The sequence below is a fragment of the Humulus lupulus genome, chromosome 8, assembly GCF_963169125.1.
Source record: "Humulus lupulus chromosome 8, drHumLupu1.1, whole genome shotgun sequence".
Classification (NCBI taxonomy): domain Eukaryota; kingdom Viridiplantae; phylum Streptophyta; class Magnoliopsida; order Rosales; family Cannabaceae; genus Humulus; species Humulus lupulus.
In genome coordinates, this window is record NC_084800.1 from 174,359,454 (window position 1) to 174,371,097 (window position 11,644).

The 11,644-nt window shown below is 38.4% G+C and overlaps 1 non-coding gene across 1 annotated transcript; it reads left to right on the forward strand.

The window, feature by feature from the left end:
* Positions 1-330: 330 nt before the first annotated feature.
* On the forward strand, positions 331-437 carry LOC133799056 (small nucleolar RNA R71). Its single transcript, XR_009876263.1, has one exon. It is a non-coding gene; the product is annotated as a small nucleolar RNA R71 (small nucleolar RNA).
* The last annotated feature ends 11,207 nt before the right edge of the window (positions 438-11,644 follow it).

Sequence of the window (11,644 nt, forward strand, 5' to 3'; positions counted from 1 at the left end):
TCGTCCGTCCACAAACAAATCAAGGATCTTGTGGTTCTACTTGAGCAATATTTTTGCCCATTTTTCATCATTAAGACCTCAAACTGCTTTTCCAAAACTTCGAGTTGGGCCTTAACACTATCCTCTTCTCAAAGTTGATAGATTCTAGATGGTTTGTGTCGGTTGGTGCTATCAGTAGCACCTGGACATTTTTTTGCGGTTTCTTCGAGATATTCAAGAGCATCGTTTCACTCTTTTTCGAGGAATCTAGCATTGCATAACATTTCTACAAACTGGTCCTCATGACTCGTGAGGCCTTCATAGAAGGAACTGACCAAACACCAGTTCTCATAGCCATGGTGTGGGCACTGATTCAACAGATCTTTGAATCTTTCTTAATCTTGATAGAACGTTTCATTGTCCTTTTGGGAAAATGTGGAAATCTGTCGTTTTAGACTGTTGGTCTTATGGCGAGGGAAGTGTTTCAGAAAGGAAAGATTTAGTCATTTCTTCCCATGTTCCAATAGACCTAGCTCTCAAAGAGTATAACCAACTTTTGGCTTTGTCCTTCAAGGAGAAAGGGAAGAACTTTAGTCGCACATAATCAATATTTTCTGCTTGGTTATAGAACGTGGCTACTACATCCTCGAATTCTCTAATATCCATGTATGGGCTTTCATTTTCCATTCCATGATGTGTGGGCAAGAGTTTAATCATGCTAGGTTGAAAGTCTAACGTAGGCATATTAGGAGGGAAAATAATGCATGAAGGCGTGGAAGTGCGAGTAGGATGGAGGTAGTCATTAAGATTTTTTAGTTGAATTTCATCATTGCGAGCCATTGCGATTGGATTATTATCAACTAAAGTCTATGGAGAAGCAGGAGTGGTGTAAGGAGTTCCGGAAGGAGTGGTGGATGAATTGGAAGAAGTTTCACTATAAGTTTCGTGATGATTCATCCACTCTCGGAAATCAGAATTAACTTTTTTTATAATTTTATTTATTTATTTTGATTTTTTTAATTTTTTTGTTAAACTTGTTCCCAAATAGATTTGGAGGTTTTGGGGTGATCTCCAACGCCTTAATAGAACTCCCCAAGGTTACTGAGTAAGTATGATGGATCACAAGTTAAACCTTTTCACCGAACAACCTTTCAGCATAGTGAAATTGCTTATTTTGACACAACAAGCTTGGTTTTCTTATAGTAATAAGTTCAAAAATGTAATAGGCAAAGGTATATGCTCCCCGAAGTTCCCAGGTAAGTGTCGGGGGTAACGCTATCACAAACCTTAGTTAACAGCCAATCTTTCTAGACACGATAATATTAATTTTTAACATTTGTAATATTACACAATTGTTCTGAATACTAAGCGTTTTATGGTTTAAATTTTATGAACAATTTTATGCTTTTTTTTCAAGGAAGAACTAAATTCTAAGGAAGACTAAGGAAAAAAAAATGAAAGATCTAAACTAAGAACCTAAAGCACCAAAATAGTCAACACAAAAAAATAATAAAGAAAAGAGAATTGAAGTGAAGATATAATAACAAGCTAAATCTTTTTTTTTTTACAAATATTTATTAAACTAAAAAAAATAAAAAAATAAAAAAGAAATTAAGAAAGAGAAATGGAACAAGAATTAACTAAAAATAAAATATATATATAATTCTCTTTTCATGTAACAAAAAGGAAGGAAAAGAAAAATAAAAATAAAAATATTTTCTATACGTTTTTCTCTACTTTTTTTTCTGTATATATATATAAATGAATATTTATATATATATATATATAATTTTCTATTTTTTTTGTTTAATCGAAAGAGAAAAGAGAGAAAAGTAAAGTATATATATAACTAATTTTTTTGTTTTATTTTTTTTAGTAATATTCAAATTAACTAAAAATTAGCAAATAAAAATAATACAACCCACAAATAAAAGAACATTATGGTAACACAATATTCATACTAACAAAAATACAAATACAGTTACAAATATTTTGGTAAAAGTTTCACTAAAATTTGATTAACGCTTAAATCGTGACAACCACTAAGTGGTAGTTGCAGTAAAATCAGGCGGTCGATCCACAAGGAGGTAACTTAAAACCAAAAGATTCGTAGAAAATAACACAAAAAGTTAGTAACATGAAATAAATAAAAATGGAAATGAAAAGAGATTTGAGATTTTGGTGTTGTCTTTGTGATGAAATGATAAAATGAGACAAGTGAAATAAAAGTAAGGTGTAATGAAGAGATGAGAAGTAGAAAGGTTTTAAGAATCATCCATATGCTTGTTTGGTTATTGAGTTACTTGATTTACAAAAATACACAAGTCAATAGTTCACATCCCAACATTTATTTGGAAAATCTAACATTAAAGTCCATATTATTTTCTAACAAAATTCTATTGAGTTATGAAGTTCTTTACTTTAGGAGCACAATGTTAATCTTATGAAAAATCTAAAAATGACAAAATACCCAAGGGCAATAATGCAATAGAAGATTGGACATAAAATTATGTATCAATATTGCTTTTACTACTTAGAAGCACATAGAAAGAGCATGACTAATCCTATATACTATTGGCACAAGTAAATAAAGATAAGAAAAATAAAGATGAGGATGAAAGAACATAAACAACTCAAATGCATTATATTAAGAGCATAGTAAATCAAAGTGGCAAAATAACATCACTAGCATATGAAATAATCCATAACCTTCTTAGGAAGATTAGGCCATTGTGCTCATGATTCTCACAAAATTCAAAGAAGAAAGTATGAGAAGAAAGTGAGTAGAAATTTTGTTATAGTTTCTTTACTCTAAAAATTACCTCCGAAATAAGAAAGAAGAGTTAATATTTATAGAACAAGAATAGGACAAAAAGAAATTACATTACAAATGGAGTTTACAAAATAAATCTGAAATATTAATAATAAAATATGATTTTGAAAAATCAATTCTTATTGTTAATATTAACCTAGCTATTTTAGTAAATGGTCATTTTGCCTTTTTTTTCTATAACACCACAAAATGTGTGCGTTAAGTATCAAAATGGAAGGTTCAAGGCCTAAAGTGCACAAAAAATGGGCTTAACAGTGGTTGGTGGCAGCAGGTGGGTTTGACTTAGCCACAACCAATGGGAAAGTGACACATGGCTCGGCTGGGTTGAAGGAAGAGGCTTGTTTGACTTGATCAACGTGTGGGTCAAACGCGGGTTAGGGAGTTGGGCAGGTGCGTGAGTCGTTGGGCGGGTACGCGGGTCGTTGGAGCTCCATTTGCTGACTGGGATGCATGGACGGCTGCAGGAGCACTATGTGGCGTGCTAGGGTGAGAGGAGAACCAGGCAGGCCTGGGCTGACACAAGCATGGTCTGAAGGGATTAGGTGTGCTCCTTTGCTTCAAAAGTGCCATCTTTTCGACTGCTTTTTTTTTTTTTTTTTTTAATTTTAACTCATTCTTTCTCTTTTCTTTTTATTAATGTCCAAACACAATTTATTTCCTGAAAATTAACAGAAATTAAATTAAAATTAATATTTTCAATTATAAAATATATTACAATAAATCCATGAAAATATTAATTAAAACTTAATTTATTTTACACTTTAAACTAATAAATTGATATTTTTAAGCACTAATCAGTATGACAGTGACAAGGTATATCAGTGAATGTGATAGGTTGGTTTGATTTGCTGTTGAATTTGTACCAACGGACGTGGTCCGGAAGGAACGATTCATCTGAGGTTTGAAAACTGGGATGGCCTAGAGCGTTAGGATTGCTTCAATGCCTGAGACTTCTACCTATGCTTGGGCAGTGGGGAGGACCTTGTTATAGAAGACACACGAGATGAGATATGGGTGAGAGTGTCGTAGAGTAGGAAGCCTAAGCAATGGTATCCTCGTTTGCGGGATCAGGTAGGGGCAGATGCCTAGTAACCAGAGAAGAAGGACCCCTGATAGTTTTACTACTTCTGGTCCTGACAGGAGGGGTTATAGTTTACAGGATGGTTGCTAGAGTGGAAATGAGGCCTGCTGAAGTTATCTAGCATGCGCTAGGTGGGAGAGACACCATCTGGGAGGACGCTGAGTGAAGGAATGTTTTCTATGTGAAATGATTGGGCACGTCAGGAAGGATCGCCCAAAATCTAAGTTGGAAGAACCAAGGAGTATAGATTACTCAACCCTACTTCGAGGGTCCGCCTTAATACAGTCAGAGCCTAAGGCTAGTCCCTCAGAGGCGACCTCTTGGCTCTCTAGTTCTCGTTCCTTGTTGTATATTGAGCTGAATGAGTTCGGTGCTACGTTTCTCCTAAAAGAGACATAGATATGGGGCACATGCTTCATGGTTGTTATGCCATGGGGCTTGAGATATTAGTGTTTTGTCAAGAAAAATTGGCAACTTCTAGGAGAAGGGATAGAGTATTATTGGTAGAAGATTGACGGTATAATCGATTGAGTTTTTCATATGAGGATTTTGATATGATTCTGAGTATCGATTAGTCTACCAAATAAGGGACAGCCATGGATTGCAAGAAATGATGGTGACATCTGGATTTAAATGGGAAAGACTCGGTTACATTTACAGGATTCCTAGATATTGTGGTATGCACCACTTGGAATATATCAGTTAGACCGGATGAAAACTGTATCAGCCAGTAAAGTTTTAGATGGGTGCACAAGGAAGCGTTGAGATCGCTATTGCATTAAGCAATTGAGTACGCTACGAGATTAAGGTATGGATAGAATCGGTATCAGGGACATCGAGATGAATGACATTAGCTTAATCAAAAGAATTAATGGTTAAGTTGAAGAAGTATTTAATTTGAGAGTTGATCAGACAGAGCATCTCACCATGGGATGTTGCAAAGTATGACAATGTTCTTAGGAATTAACCCTCGATTTGGTTATTACCAGCTAAGGATCAAGGAAAGAGACATTTTAGGAATTACTTCTTGCACCAGGTAGGATGTAATGGGTTTTCAATGGAAGATCTTAACTAACCAAGGCTTCAACGACACTGGTAAGTATGACAAGCAGAGAATACAGGGATGGCATGGATAAGCCATATTCAGATTGATTAGAGATGATTTGGTCTACTCCCAGTTAGAAGCAGAACGCAAATAACCACTTCATTGATAGTGCCAAGACTAAGGAAGTAGGGTTACAGGTAAGGTTCCAGAAGGAGTAAGCTCCGATTTCTCCAAGAGTATTCAAGGTCATGTAATGGGAGATAATGGGATCATGTATGAAGTAATTTAGATAGAAACCTCAAGGAAATTTCTAAAGGAACGTCTGAGGGGTGAGAAGCATCGTCAAAGACAAGCATACCATAGATTAAGGTAACGTAAGAAACTAAAATTTGTCTGAATGGATAGTTTCGTATCGAATTTTCTGAAGAAAGAATAAAGATTGGTTATCACACCCTAATATTAGAATATGTACGTGGTGGACTGATACAAGAGGATGACATGATGGACACGCTCTTGCTTAAAACATAAAACTGTAGTGCGGTGCATCGAAGACTAGGATGCGCCCGAGTATAGACTGAAAAGGATGGTTGTTCGTGCTTCATGGTAGATGAATGAATAAGAGCACAAATGTTATACATGGAGCATTAAGTTGACGGTAATGCCAGGTAGCCACGGTTAGGGTGTAGTGATGGCACCTACAAAATAGAAGTACGTGCATTAGCATAAAGAGTTAAAGTGTTTGGTTACCCATAGAGGAATAACCATGATACTAATGCCCTAGTGGAAATTAATGGATAAATTACATTGGAAATCCTTTATTGCATAGAGAAAATTAACGTGGAGGCTGACATCTTGAGTTGGAAAGGTCAGTGCTAGTTGGATAAGTCGCCACAGATTACTGTAAAATCACACGAGGTAACAGCCAAGATAGGTATGGAATCTGCAGTTGATAGTTGGCATATATGCTTCTATGAATAATGACATTCAGAGAGAAGATCTTGTAGGAATGGTTCAGAATTCTACTATTTTTGTATGAATGGGTTAAGATATGAGGATTGGATGAGTGATCCGATGGAAGCTGGCATTGAGGAAGAGATTCTAGATGAGTCTTGTACTACCTCCTTATGATTGTTGTATCTAGGAGATTTGAATGGATGTTAAGATCTAAATTTTGTACATTGGAGGGTAAAATGGTATAGTTATGGACCGTAAGAGTGGATTACATTAGACTGCATATAAGATGATTGGATTATAAAAGTTGTGACTCAATAAATTGAGTTAGCACACTTCGGTTTGTATGAACGGGTATCACAATAATGTGTATGGGCGAAGGGAAACCGTATGTCTCCGTGGGACAATGAAGTCGATGGTGTTAGACTGGGACCCTTTATTTTCCAAGTTATAGAAAAGGGTTGTAGAGGGCGATGCGTATAAGGTTGGGACTTAGAATTATTGTTCACCTTCAGATAGACTGACAATCTGAAGGAATGGCTCACACTTTCAGGATTTTACCTTGAATGTGTAAGTTTTTTAGATATTGAGATATGTACGGTCACTTGATTGAATAGTCACCGTGATGGAAGCCAGTCAACAGATAGGGTGACTATGAATAAGAAACTGTGAGATAGGGAGCGAGAAGTACTCATTCCAAGTAATGAAATGAGAGACAGGAAGTATTGTGGTTCAAAATTGGTCCGGGGGACCAATGATATTATTAGGATTGTTAGGGCAGAAGTGTCTGCCTATTTGAAAGGACGTAAGAGCTTGTTATTTACTGAGTTTTTCAGAAACTAGAATTATAAAAGATAAGAGAGCTTAAAAAGAAAGGATTAGAAATAATCACACAAGGGCTTCTATGTGGTTGGGGCGTTAAAGAGCCTTAGTCCACGATTCTGTTGTATTAGATCTTAATGAGCTTTAGTAATGGAGTTTTCTCTGAGTTTGAGTAGAGTGTATGCTTACAAGAGAAAAATTGGACATTTTCCACAGTGCACAACTGTTCATATTTATAGGCGGTTGAGTGCCCTGGGTTTGGGCCGGACTAATTCGGGCCCAATAAGGGGTATAAACATTACTTGCTCACTGATGGAGGCTTAATACAAAAGACCTTAATAAATAAAATGCACAAATCAGGGCCTAATGGGCTGGCCTGAGCATAACCACACTATAAGACTGACAATAGTATGCAGGTTCAGCCTGGTTCGCGTGGGCTACTAAGGAGATCTGGAGGACAGGATCCATTAGAATAGTGGCAGTACAGTTCTGAAATAACGGCATACATTTTGTAAGTAACCTCTTCTGCATGTTAGTTATGGGGACAAAACATCATATTTCTCGGGGCGTTGTCAGTATCGGAGATAACTTATCACGCCCAACCTGGCTGCCTGGTCCGAGTTAGTTTACTAACATCCCTCTTCATTTACCAAGACCTTGGTTCGTTTACCAGGATCTAGATTCATCTACTATTGCCTCGGTCCATTTTTAGACTTGGAGGAAACAATATCCTTATCGCACCCCGGAAAACACCACACGGGGGTCCGCAAAGATGAAACATGCTAACTTCATGGTCCCAACATTCAATATGGGATAACGTTTAAGCTTTACTGATATTTGGGCTGTCAAGACTTACTCCTTCCTCATCTATTGGGCCCGATCTGGGCCTTAAGTCCCTTCAAGGTTGCCCATGGGACCAATGTGCGGATTCGCGAATGAAGGGAGGAAACAACGATAACATTTACCCCCAAACCTTTATCTGTGCTTGCGCAGTGAAGGCTTGCTTCCTTTCCCGGATCAATTCTCGATATCCCGGTTCGTTCCCCAGGAGACGGATCCGTTTTCAAGGGGGATAGATTACTGGAAGCTTTTATAAAAAGCCTTTGTGTGAGCATCCCTGATCAAATCCCAAATGCCCAGTCCACTTACTAACAACCCGGTCCATTTACCAGGACCCTGGTTTGTTTACCAGAGCCTTGGATCATTTACTACAAGGCTGTCCGGGTGACCCTAAACCTTTCAACTTCATCATGCCATATGCACGCGTTTCCCTATAATTGGTGCGTCAATGGTACTCACGTCTGACAGGTCTAGAGACATTCTCTTGGTTATCGTGTCAGCCACCAAACGTCAGCGTAGATTCCGAAGCGTCCCATCTGTATGGATGGTTCCTTTAATATTTCTGCATTACTAGGGATTGTTGGATGGGATAAATTTTGAAAACTCTTTCCTCTAGACCGTTAGATCAGGATGGCACGGATCACGACTTAGGGAACCCGCGATCTGATACTCGAGTGGGATAATTAAAGCCCCTGCGTAATCCGAGACTGTCGGATGTGGGAAAACGCCTGACCCATTGGATCAAAAACGTGCTTTTGACTCTTATAAATACCCCCCATATTTTCATTTGCAAGTTTTATGTATTCTGAACAATTGAAACCATAAAGAGACTATTTTATGTCCGAGCTCGCCGACGAGATTCTCCATCGACTTCTCTGTTTTCGTCGCCGCCTCTTCCTGACGCATCTCATTTCTGTGCCCTCCCTGAAAGTGTGACCTCAGCTTGACCAGTAGATGAACTTCTGTGTCGTCTTCGCTTATTCAAGACCATGATTTTGCGATCCCTGTTGCCGGAAACACTACACCCTCCACGATCAACACATTACGGTAAGTTTCCCAAACCTTTATTTCTGTTTTCCCGTGCTTATCGTTTTGTGGTATCACATTTGTGGCTATAGGGCTATTATAGCCAGGGCCACTGTTTAGGGTGGATCTAGGCATATTAGATTAGTAGAACGAACTATCTGGGTCATCCCAAATCCTCTCAGGTTTGGGTTGTCCCTGAACAAACGGTAATAGGCCGACTTGGGAAAACTTTAGAAAAACTCCTCTTATTTGTTCCCGATCAGGATTCTGGGGGTCTTTTTTGATCCCGGAACTGATCCAGAGGGGACTCTTCCAAGCAATTCGTAGGAGAGCCCTCGTACCTTAACCAACCTTTTTGTGTTTTGGTGCTAACTACTTGGTTCTTTACTTCTTTTTCTTTTTGTTCCTAGATCACTAGTCATGAGTCTCGGCGTTACTCTCCACCCGGAAGAATACATCCAGTCGGACCCCTTCGTCCTGGAAGGACACAAACCCCCCAGTAGCAACACATGGGAGATGGACAAGGAGAAGAATTTATTTCGAAACTATCAGATGTTGGATGTCTTGGAGAAGCATTTGGGAGTGGAGTCAACTCTTGCACTCTTTTATAACCGCTTAGCTAGGAAGGAGGAAAAGGCCCACGCCAGCGTGGGCGAATTTGGGGCCTGGATCATGGGCCACATTAGTGGGGGAGCCACTCTCCCACTCCATAACTATTTCACGCAGTTCCTGAAGTTTGTGGGGATCGCGACCTTTCATCTCCTACCCCAAGCTTATAGACTTCTTGTGGGATGGCGTATATTTTGAGTGGCGAAGGAGATTCCGGAGTCAACCCCAGCGGAGGTGCTTTATTTCTATAAGCTGAAGTCACAACTTAATGCCAAGGATAAGACCCGGGATGACTTCTACAGAATGAAGCCTCGCAGTAATTATCCTGCTCCTAGAAGCACCCCCTGGATGTCAGACATTATTGGTTTATGACATTCGGGTTCCTTTTGGATAAGTACCCCACGTTGTTCGTGGACTTCCAGCAAGTGTGTAAGTAGTCTTTTATCTTAATATTGTTCGTTCATTTTGTTCTTTTTGTTAACCACTTTCTACTTACAGTCCTGGATGACATGACCATATGCCTAGACCCCTCTCACCTAGTCAATACTTGACCGAAAGAAGTACTACGCCACTTTAAGCACGAAAGATCTGAATGTAGGAGACTACGTAAACACCATGAACCTGCAAATGTTTGGGATGTTGGAAGCCAACCAATATATTGTGGCCCCTAGCCTTCGGGGGTTGCAATGCGAGAAGGACCCGACCTTGAGGGAGGAGCTAGCCATCGTCCATATCGAGGCCGTGGAGGGCGCGACACGGTGAACGTGGCAAAGAAGAAAAGGGAGTAGCCCCAACAAATGGAGAGGTCCAACTCTGAGGAGCTGGATGCCCTCTTTGAAGAGGCTCAGTTGAACATGGAGGCTCCCACGGCCAGTACGTAGGGACAAAGTAATTTGCCTCTGTTTTTGACTTATGCTCCCCATTTCGGGTACTCAGTTAGTGTTATATTATTTTATAATATAATGTAATATTATATTATATTATAATATAATATTTTAGATTAAATAAATGTGACAAAGAGTGTCACATATTGTAACATATAATAGAAAGTTACAATATATAGATATATGAGATATATCCAAATAATGTAACATATTTGGTGTTACAAATTTGTAACTTCCAAATATTACCCTTTATTGTGTAAATTTATTGTTACACAATATTGAGATGAATTTCATAAAGCCATATGTGATATGGATGTTAGAGATATGATTTTTACCCCAATAATGTGTTTTGGGAGTTACAAAATCATTTGGGAGGGTTTGGAACCGTTTGGAAAAACAACACATTTTTTGTGCTGAAATTGGTCGGTGGCCGCGGCCTGTGGGACAGAGACTAGTGGCCGCGGCCACAGGCCAAAAACTAACCAATTTTTCAGTTTTTTCAATCTCTGTTGAACGGCTCAAAAAACCCAAATAGCTCCCAAATCTCCTTTTTAATTCCATATTAATCAAATTAAACATTGGTAACAGCCATGGGGGTTGGTGGAATTTGAAATTCAAAGGGTGTCTCTAAACTCTATAAATAGTAGCCTATAGCTCACTTGTAAGACACAACATTTCTATCCATTAGAGCACTTGGCTAGAAACACCTTGAGGCTTGATAATTCCAGAAAGCATTTCCAATATCTGAGAGAGATCTTTAGTGCTTTAGTTAGGGGGAAATAAGCTTTTGGACAAAGGTTTTATACCTTGTTCAAGTTGGTGATCCCCAACACTCTTCACTTAGGTTGTGTAAGTGAAAGTTTTCTTTATTTTATTCTTACAATTTCCTCTATTGCTTTTCTTCTCATTCCTCTTGTTTTATTTATTTGTAATTTTGTTTAGAGTTGTAATCATCTTTTCTTTTGTTCCAAACGCTTTTACTTTATTTGTAATCTTTTGCTTAGAATTGTATTTTTCACTATTCCATTCTTCTTCTCATCTTCTTCTATTTTGTTTATTTGTACTTTCAGTTATAGAGTTGTAACCTTATTTAATCAATCTATATTTATTTGTAATATTATTGCATAGAGTTGTAATATTCTTACCCATATCCATTGAGGCAATATATATTTTCCTAACATTCAAAAGCTTAACCCTTTTTGTTTCAATGGAAGGGGAGACAATCAAGATCATGAACCAAGACCTAGTAAGATTGGATAGGTTTGATGGATCCAATTTTACTAGGTGGAAAGACAAGGTGAGGTTTCTTTTAACCACTCTCAAATTCGCCTACATCCTTAAGTTTTCCTTGGCACCTCTAGCCAAGCCATCCGACAAAGACACTCCCGAGGAGGTGGAGAAGAGAAGGAAGAGGGAGGAGGACAATCTCCTTTGTAGGGGTCATATCCTCAATGCTCTATCTGATAGGCTCTATGACCTCTAAACCGAGACCAAATCGGCCAAGGAGATATGGGATGCACTTAAGAAAATTTTTAAGGCGGAAGAGGAAGGTACCAAAAAGTTTTTGATATCTC